Here is a 9,327-nt window from a genome sequence, read left to right as displayed (position 1 = left end):
GGTGGCTCTGACTCAGCGATGGGTGGCGAGAGAGACGTACACAAAAGAAAAAGAACATACGGACGCACGCGCTCAGCCAATCTGACGTGTGAATTTGTGATATTTTTCTCCCCTCGGCCGTTCAGGGCCTGTTTGGTTTCAATAAGTCAGGTGATTTAAAACCAGTAAATTATAAATCATGCCTGTTTGATTGTCACCTGACTTGTAAGTCACCCGACCACACCTTCTCATTTTGTTTTTTTATATAAAAATGATGTGACCCACGCAAAAATGGGTGACTTATAAGTTTTAAGCTGGGGTGGAGCAACTTATGACTTATAAGTTGGGGTGATTTATAAGTTCGGTCTGTTTGGCAAAATAAATCACTTTTTTCATTTTTCGACTTATAAGTTGATGACTTATTTGAAATCAAACAGACCCTCAGCTTGCTCGACCCACGCAGTGCAAGACTTGCTTCGATTAGCTTTCCACAAGTGATTGGTAGTGACGTACGAACTTGCTTTTACCAAAGGTATAGTTGTTGTTAACTCGTGAGTAATATGAAAACATGAAGGACAGGGTCAGAATGCTTTCCTTTAGAGCATGAGCACAATCAAATTCAAGCACAAACATGGAACAGTAAATTTCATTTTGTTAGCGAAAAGTTGAGTTGTTCTTACTGACGGTGCCAGGACTCGCTTGTTGCGATGTCAATTCTCCACCGTGATTCAAACATGCGACAATTAATCGCCAAAATTTAAAAGGAATCAAGATTCTTCTGCAACGCGTCACAGCTTTGTGCGTAGCACCGCCACTCGCAACAAAGTTTACAAGATTTAAATTCAATAGTATGAAGGGACACCAATGAGGCTAGACCTCCATTTATGTAGACTGGCTAAATGCCAGTGCGTTGTCAGGGTATATAAAAAGTATACAGACACACAAACGTTTATTATACTCCTCCCGTTTCTAAATATTTGTCTCGTTAGAGATGTCAAATGGATTACCATATATGTATTGTATATAGACATATTTTTTAGAGTAGATTCATTCATTTTGTTCCGTCTGTAGTTACTTGTTGAAATCTCTAGAAATATAAATATTTAAGAACGGAGGGAGTAGTTCAGGAATATGTCGTGAACATGACAATATGATTTCAGTTCAGAAGATTTACCTTCACTCTAGCATCTTGTTTCCTTTGTTGGATTGTATGACACTTCCAAAAACAACAAGGTTAGCTACAAATTTTTCTGATACAATGGTTGCAACGTCCTAGTGCAAAATACTTAAACTATAGGCACGGGGCACCTAAGGGTATCTCCAACGGCAATCCGTAAATTTTCTCCTGCATCCGTCCGCGGATATAGATGCAGGAGACCGCCATCCAACCTTAGTCGCATACATTTTGACAACTACTTGAACCAATTGGACAAAATTGATCAAACCAGATGAATTTTCATATAAGTGCGGCCGGTTTCATTGAAACTGGAATAATTTGTACATAAAACCAGACGATATTTCGTCCGGTGAAACTTATGACCTTAAAACAAAACCCTGGAGTACAAAAAAGATGATTTCAATAACAAAAAATCAACATGGACAGGGGGCATATGCCCCCCCCCCCTTTTCTAGATCTATTTGTACCTCAATCGCACTAGGGCCTCCATAATGCTAGGGCCGGCCCTGTCAACATTGTAACCCAGTCATTTCATATTCATAGGTATGATTAAACACCTGACCGGCCTGACGTATGCATGCATTGCAGCGGGGGTTGGTCCGGGGTTCATCACGCGAGACTTGACGTTCGAGAACACGGCGGGGCCGGAGAGAGACCAGGCGGTGGCGCCACGGAGCGACTCGGACCTCTCCGTCTTCTATCGCTGCGCCTTCGAGGGACACCATGACACGTTGTACCAGCACACGCTCCGCCAGTTCTATTACGACTGTCGCGTCACTGGCACCGCCCGCTTCATCTTCGAAGATGCCATGGCCGTTTTCCAGATCTGCCTCCTCCTGGTCCTCGACCCGCTCCCGGGCCAGAAGAACACCGTCAGGGCCCAGAGATGCGTCAACGGCTCCTTCAACAACGGCTTCTCCTTTCAGTTTTGCAACGTCTTCGTGCAGAACGACCTCCTACGCGCGTAGGCCAACCAGACCGACAAGGCCACCGCCACGCATACTTTCCTGGGCCGGCCATGGAAGACGTACTCGTAGGTGGTGTTCATGTAGATGGAGTCCTACATCGCCGCCGTGGTGCAGCCCGAGGGGCGGCTCGCGTGGGACAAAAACCAAACCACGATCAGCACGCTCTACTTCAAGGAGTACATGAACACGAGCAACAGCGCCGACGTCTACGGCAGGATGAGGTGGACGGGCTACCGCGTGAATATGAGACAGGCCGAGGCCAACAACTTCACCGTGGTACAGCTCATCGGCATGAATGCGGGCAGGTGACGACGAGCGAGAGCGCGCACGGGAAGGGGGGGGCTTTTTTCGGGGGTCAGAAGCGGGCTTGGGAGCGGTCCGGATTCCCGCAAACCTCCCTCATTTTTGTCTCCGATTTCCGGGAGAAATCGTGTCCGGACCGCTCGGCGGACAGATATAGGTCGGCGTTGGATGGTTTTTCCGATCCAGACTGTTGCGAGAGGTTTGCGGGTCCGGGTGGAGATGCCCTAATAACATTAGGCAGCTTTGCTTAAACTAGTGTATACACGTAATGCTGATAATCAGCGCTCCAGGCTTTTTGCCAATACACGAGACAGGTGCCCCACATGGCTAATAATAGACAGAAATGCCCATCAAACACGAGACGAAGAAAAGGAAAGAAAAGAATAACAAAACGTAAAAACTAGAGGTCACCTTATAAGTTAGTGTCATAAGAGCATCTACAACCGGATATGTCAAATATGACTCTCAAACACCTCCGAACGCACCTAGGCGCTTGCGGGCAATGACCAGACATGTCTCAAATTTTAGTAGTTGCACCCGGACATCTCATAAAAGATTCTTAAATCCATACAAGGACATGCAAACGAACTAAACCTACATACTACATCGATCACCTAACTACTCATCATCGGAGATATTGACGATCTCTGTGTCCGGCACCAGCAGTATGGGAGGCAGCTGCAGCTCCGGCTCCTCCCGTGCCTCCGACTGCTCCGCTCCAGCCTCCTCCGCCTCTATCTCTGCGTCGAGTTCGGCGAAGAGCGCGTCGGACGCCATTTGCTCCTGCCGGAGGAACGCCCGGTTGGCCGCCACATAGGCGTCATCTTGGATGGACTCCAGGATGGCCTGCTGCTCCGCCATCTCCCTTGACTAGGCGACGGCGAACTCCGCCTCCACCTGCTCCATGTTGAAGCCTGGTAGCTCCTGCTCCAGCTGCTCCGCCTCCTCCACCTCCATCTGAGCCAGCTCCTCTTCCTCCTCTTCCCCCGGCTGCTCCTCCTCCTCCTTCGGCTCCAGCGAGTCCGGAGGCAGCCCGGTAGGGATGACGGTGGCGCGTGCAGCTTGTCTCGCTCGGATCTCCTCCTGGATCTCGTATCGACGCTCTGGCGTGAGCATTGCGTAGTAGGTGATCTTGCTCCTGACCATGGTGGAGCGCCGGAGCATGGACAGAGCACCGGAGCGGGAGAGGGAGGAGGTGGATGGGTTCAGACTAGCAGCGCTGAGAGGGGGGTGGATGTGCTTCGGTTGCGGGACGCCAGTCGGGTTAAATAGGCGGACTCGGTCTCAGGCGGTGAGCCGGAGCGGCGCCACACGACGACGAAGGAGGCGTCCATCGGACCATCGGGTTTCCGAGCGAGTCCACATGAGACCCCTTCGTCTGTCCTACATGACGGACGCGACCGAATGTGCGCGGGCGCCCGTATATCTGCCTTATATTTAGACTAGATATGAGGGGTACTGGTCAATCCGGGCGTTTGCGGCCCGTTTAAGGGGTCATCTGAATCGAAAAATCATGTGACTGGTGAGTGACTGGCGGCCCGCCCAGCTATAGATGCTCTCACATGGGAGGCAATCTTTTTTTTAACAGCCACACGAGAGGCAATCTTAGGGTGTGTTTGGTAGCATGTATGAACCTAGCCTAGTTGTTCTCATCTCATACATGCTGAGTGTAGACATGCTGAGTCCATGTAGTTGTTGTTGTTTGACCGTGATGTATGCGCTGAGACATGCCGAACTGAGATTTTGTTTGGCAGCCTGCATGTGTTTAGACATACTGAACAATTTCGAATTTTGAATATTTTTTTAAAATGATGAACAAAACCGAAAATATGTCAACACAAATTTAAACATATTTTGAAAATTTAAATAAAATTTGATATTCTAAACTTTTTTGTAAAATTAAAATAAATTTCGAAATTCTGTTTTTTATTTGACCATATCTGAAATTACGAGCTTTTTTGAAAATTTAAACAAATTTCGAAATTTTGAAAAAAAATAAAATTCTATTTTTTCAAAATTCAAACAAATTTTGATTTCCTTTTAAAATTCCGAACATTTATGATTTTTTAGAAAAAATTAATTTCAAATTATGTTTTTTTAATTTAAAAAATTTTGAAATCCATTTTTTTCCATTTTTCTGAAATTCTAAAGTTTTTCGAAAATTTAAACAAATTTTGAAATTCTGATTCTTTTTGAAAAAATAAACATATTTGGACGTGGTCTGGTCGGTGGGAACGAGTGTCAGGGCCAGCATAGCTGCCTCCATGCACCCTGTGTGGGGTGCATGAGATCAACATGGCTGAGGGCACTTTTATGCATCAGATGAGCATAGCTCAGGTGAGCCCATGTACCCTACCAAACAAGCAAAAGTGGGTCGGATTGAGAACTTTTGCCCTCATGCATCCTTCATGCACCCTACCAAACACACCCTTAGATGTGGTGCCGATCCGTGCGAGTGTGCATGCAGCCATATACGCACAGCAGCGACTTGTAAAGAGTGGACTCGCGCACACACTTGCAGATCTTGTCCAGGCTCTCTGCCCGTGCCCCACTCAAAAAAAAATGAAACTCATAGGCACTAGCACCCATGGTTTATTGATATAGGAGAAGCATCCCTTGTGAGAAACCAGAAATTCGTTCCCGACGTGGCTCGAACCCTTGTTGCTGGAGACGCCACTGCGCTCCCTTGCCACTAGGCTACAGCCTAGTCCTAGTTCCGCGTGCACCAGCTTGCGGCCGCTGGAAGCAATGCGTGCAGCCATTTGCAGTCTTAAAAACTTCAGGCTGGAGGATGCTGGTAGTCTGGTAGAAAAAAAGCAAGAGATGCTGCCAGCCAGTTGCAGTTGCGGTTGCCGTTGAGCGTTGAAGGGATCAACTCAAGATTTCATTGGCACTCACCTCGTAGTCCACCGGTCTTTCTTGCCGGTGAGCTTTTCTCAAGATCTGCGTGCAATTTGTTTTTACAGCTTCCTCGAGTAGTAACACTGACGCATCGGACGTAATCATCGGAGCATCGGGACAAGGTCAGACGACATCTTTCTGTTCCTCCAGGAGAAGAGTGAAAATTGCGGGCACGCACGCACGGCGATCTCTTGGAATTATTCGCGGTCGACCGCTGATCGAGTACGAGCAACGTATTGGAGGCTTCCGAAGAAAAAGAGAGGACGTGCACGATATCTCTTGCTACATAGTACTCAGTGAGTCACGGGCTACTTGGTGGTGACGGGGCACATCATTGCTCGTACTACTAGTATGTCGACACCAACGAGTGCGCCCGGCTTTTTTTTTCGAAAAGAAGGTTATTCCCGGTCTTTACATTATAATAATGTATGCGGTCATTTTATTAATAAACAAACAGTTTAACAAAGTCTTTAAATCTCAAAAAGTAAAAGGGCTCATAAAAAGCTAAAAAATATGAGGACGGGATAGCCACAACCGGCGGAATAAAAATAGATAGAAAACTAAACACATATCCTATTACATGACCGTCATCCAAACCGGTTGAAGATAGCCCGCGCTACTGTCTTTCAACGGATAGACCAAGTAACCATACGCTCTCTGAAATCCGTCAGAGTGAGTAGCGATCACATATGGATCAATGTACTGGCCTGAAAAATAACATGTAAGAAATGAATATGTGTTATTCTGTTAAAAATCAAATCGTTCCTGCAGTTTCATATAGCCCATAATAAAGCACATACTCCTACGCGGATATGTTTCGTTATTTCGATCTTAACTCCATTTAGCCACGTCCCAAATAATGTGTGCGCCGGGCCTTGCTCTACTCAGCGATGAGTGGGGACAGAGAAGTACAGAAAAAAGAGCGTACGGCCAGCCAGTCTGACGTGTGAATGTGTGATATTTTTCTCCGATCTGGCGTCTAGCTTGCTCGGCTCACGCATTGAACACCTTGCTTCGATCACCCTCTCCAGTGATTGCTGGCGACGTACGAATTTGTTTTTAGCATATGTATATAGTTGTTGTTAACTTGCGAGTAATATGAAACCAGGAAGGACAGGGTAAGAGTGCTTTCCTTTAGAGCATGAGCACAGTCAAATTCAAGCCTAAACATGAAGGGGCAAATTTCATTTTGTTGCCGTAAAGTTGAGTCATTGTTATGACGGTTCGAGGACTCACTTGTTGCGATGTCAATTCTCCACCGTGATTCAAACATGCAGCAATTAATCTCCAAAAACAAAAAAAAGGAATCAAGATTCTTCTGCAATGCGTCACAGCTTTGTGCGTAGCACCGCCACTCGCAACAAAGTTTACAAGATTTATATTTAGTAGTATGAAGGGACACCAATGAGGCTAGACCTCCATTTATGTAGATGTGTAAAGGGGAATATAGGTGTTGTGCACCATGTTGGCTGTACATTACTTTTCGGACATGGTGAACTTGGCTCGACTAGGTGCTGTTTAATCCCAAACTTTGCCTTCCTCATCAGCTCAGTTGACATTACAGTGACAACGAAAAAGCATGATGGTTTTCAGTTGGGGAAGTCATCAGTGGAAAGAGAGTGATGTATGGTTTAGCATAAAAGGCTTCGTCATGCCCTCCCACTCCGGCTCGAAAGTGCACTAATTCAACTATGAGTAAGTAAGGATTGGATTCCATCCGCTCAATCATCCTTTTACGAAACTTGTCATGAGGCAACTGCGGTTTTTATTAAAAGAAGAAAGATGATCTACTTTAGATGGAATACTAAACCTTATATTAATTTCATGAAACTCGAGCTAAAACCACCAATGTCCCACACTACCTCGCCAAACTATATCTAGGGCGCCAACTGACAACACAAACACACTAAAAAAGAGCGCAATAATCGTTAAACGGTGAAGCCAAAGCCAATGGGAAGTGGTTCTGCGCACTGTCGATACATAAGAAAGACAAATCGTCACACCCTCTAGCGATGCAACGAAGTTAAGATTGTACCGTGCTTACCGTGTAGACTATGCATGAAGATCAGCATCATACTTAATTTTATAATATAAAGAATGTGAAAAGGCCAAAGGCCTTATATTAAGTAACACACGACTTTACAAAAACACCTTTAAAGAAATTGAAAAACACATTCAAGTTATTGGTGCCTCTGTGTGTTCCTTGTGTTTGTTTGTTATAGTGTTGGAACCCTAATTATCGGCACTAAGACGTCCCGTTACTTTAGTAGCCGAAGTCTTTTTCCTCTCGCATACATCAGCGGCACTCCATGGGCAAAGCTTGTTGCCAAATCTAGGCCCCCGTCTGAGCGGGGCAAACTTTTGAAATCAAGGAGCCTATAGAAGCAACGATCGAGAATCATCAATGTAGACTAGAAAATGCCATTGGCCACAATTCGCAAAGGCAAATCGCCGCCCTGGGAAAGAAAACGTCAAACATGGACTATAGAGCGCCCTTGATCCGGCAAGAGGGAGTTGCACGCCTCGACCCGGGCGAGGCTGGCGAACTATCATCAGTTGGAACTAGAGACGGAGGGCCAAAATACACGGTGACATTCTTTTTTTTGGAACAAAGGCTCCAGAGGAGCCCGACTTTGAATTAACAAAGCCATAAACCGGCCAGGAGCACAAGAGCAGACCACGAACAAAGCAACGGCTAAAGGATACAAGGGAGAAAGAAGAACAGCGTACTAAGCTACACCTACAACTAGCGAACAGAAAAGAACAACTAATTGAGGTTAAGCCCTCTACACAAAGGCCCTGAAACGACTATGAAGAAGCCACGAGGATCTGGAGCCGCCAAAATCGGTCGGGCACATGGCTGAAACCCGAAACTGGAGATGACACAACACATGCCTTCTCTAACACCGAAGGGGATCCCTTTCCCTCGCCTAGGCTCGAAGGCGCCGCACCGTCAAAGTGTAGAGACGCTCACCCGAGAGCTAGAGCATAGGTTGGTCTCAAGACCGGGCCAGCAATGGGGCCAACCACATCATGCTGGAGCACACACACGCAAGCTGCAACGCAGGCGCCGAAGGAGACCGATGGAAGAGGGTAAGCCGCCGGGAGAGTCGCCGAAAGGAAGAAGCTGTCGAGCCACATGGCAAAGATTAGGAACAAGGAACTCAAGAACCAGCCGAATCGGCACCTGCGGCGTTGCTGCTGCCGAGAAGGGGAACCCGATCCCATTCCGCCCATACTCGAGGGCGCCGACCCGCCGGGACATCGCAAACACCACCGCAGAGCACTTGTGGCTGGATCTGAGACCTGCACAGAAGGGACGCCACGGAATCCACAGACGCCAGGCACCCACCTACAACTGCTACACGCCCCCAAAGCACCAAACCTCCCCAGACGGCGCCTCCAAGGAGGGCACGACGCACCAAGTGTCGGCGCCGCCCATCCCAGGCCGGGATTTGAGCTTTCGCCCGGGAGGCATGGCCGGGGTGTGGAGGAGAGCCCACGGCTACGACTCCAATGAGTAGAACGATGCAAAAGGGCGCTGCCGCCGCCGCATTGAAAATACCAACAAGGGTTTTCCCCGGGCTCGTCCAGCACTACCTGCTCGGGGATCACCCTACCGGCACCAGATCCGGCGACCAGAGGCTCGGAATCAGGCGAATCCAGCGAGGAGACCAGAGAGGGAGGAAAACCTGACCTTTAGATCTGGAGCAGAGGAGAAGGAACCTCGCCGCGCCGCGGCCACTACCCGCCGGGACCTCGCTGCCCGAGCAGCCAAGGGGGCCGGCCATCACCTCCCGCGCGCGGCGCCAGCTAAAGGACAGCGCCGCCTCACCGACCGGGCCGCCGCCCAGGTTTCCAAGGTCCAATGCCACAACGGGCGAAGCGACGAACACTACTGGAAAACAGGTTATTAATGGCGCACCTATTTTGACTACTAATGGCGCACATTAGGTGCGCCATTACTAGCACGCCATTAGTAAGTTTTAGTAATGGCGC

The 9,327-nt window shown here is 47.9% G+C and overlaps 1 pseudogene; it reads left to right on the top strand.

The window, feature by feature from the left end:
- Positions 1-1,701: 1,701 nt before the first annotated feature.
- On the top strand, positions 1,702-2,433 carry LOC119358145 (annotated as a pseudogene).
- The last annotated feature ends 6,894 nt before the right edge of the window (positions 2,434-9,327 follow it).

Source organism: Triticum dicoccoides, chromosome 2A (genome assembly GCF_002162155.2).
Source record: "Triticum dicoccoides isolate Atlit2015 ecotype Zavitan chromosome 2A, WEW_v2.0, whole genome shotgun sequence".
NCBI lineage: Eukaryota > Viridiplantae > Streptophyta > Magnoliopsida > Poales > Poaceae > Triticum > Triticum dicoccoides.
The sequence above is the reverse complement of the archived record's forward strand: the minus strand, read 5'-3'. Positions and strand labels throughout refer to the sequence as shown.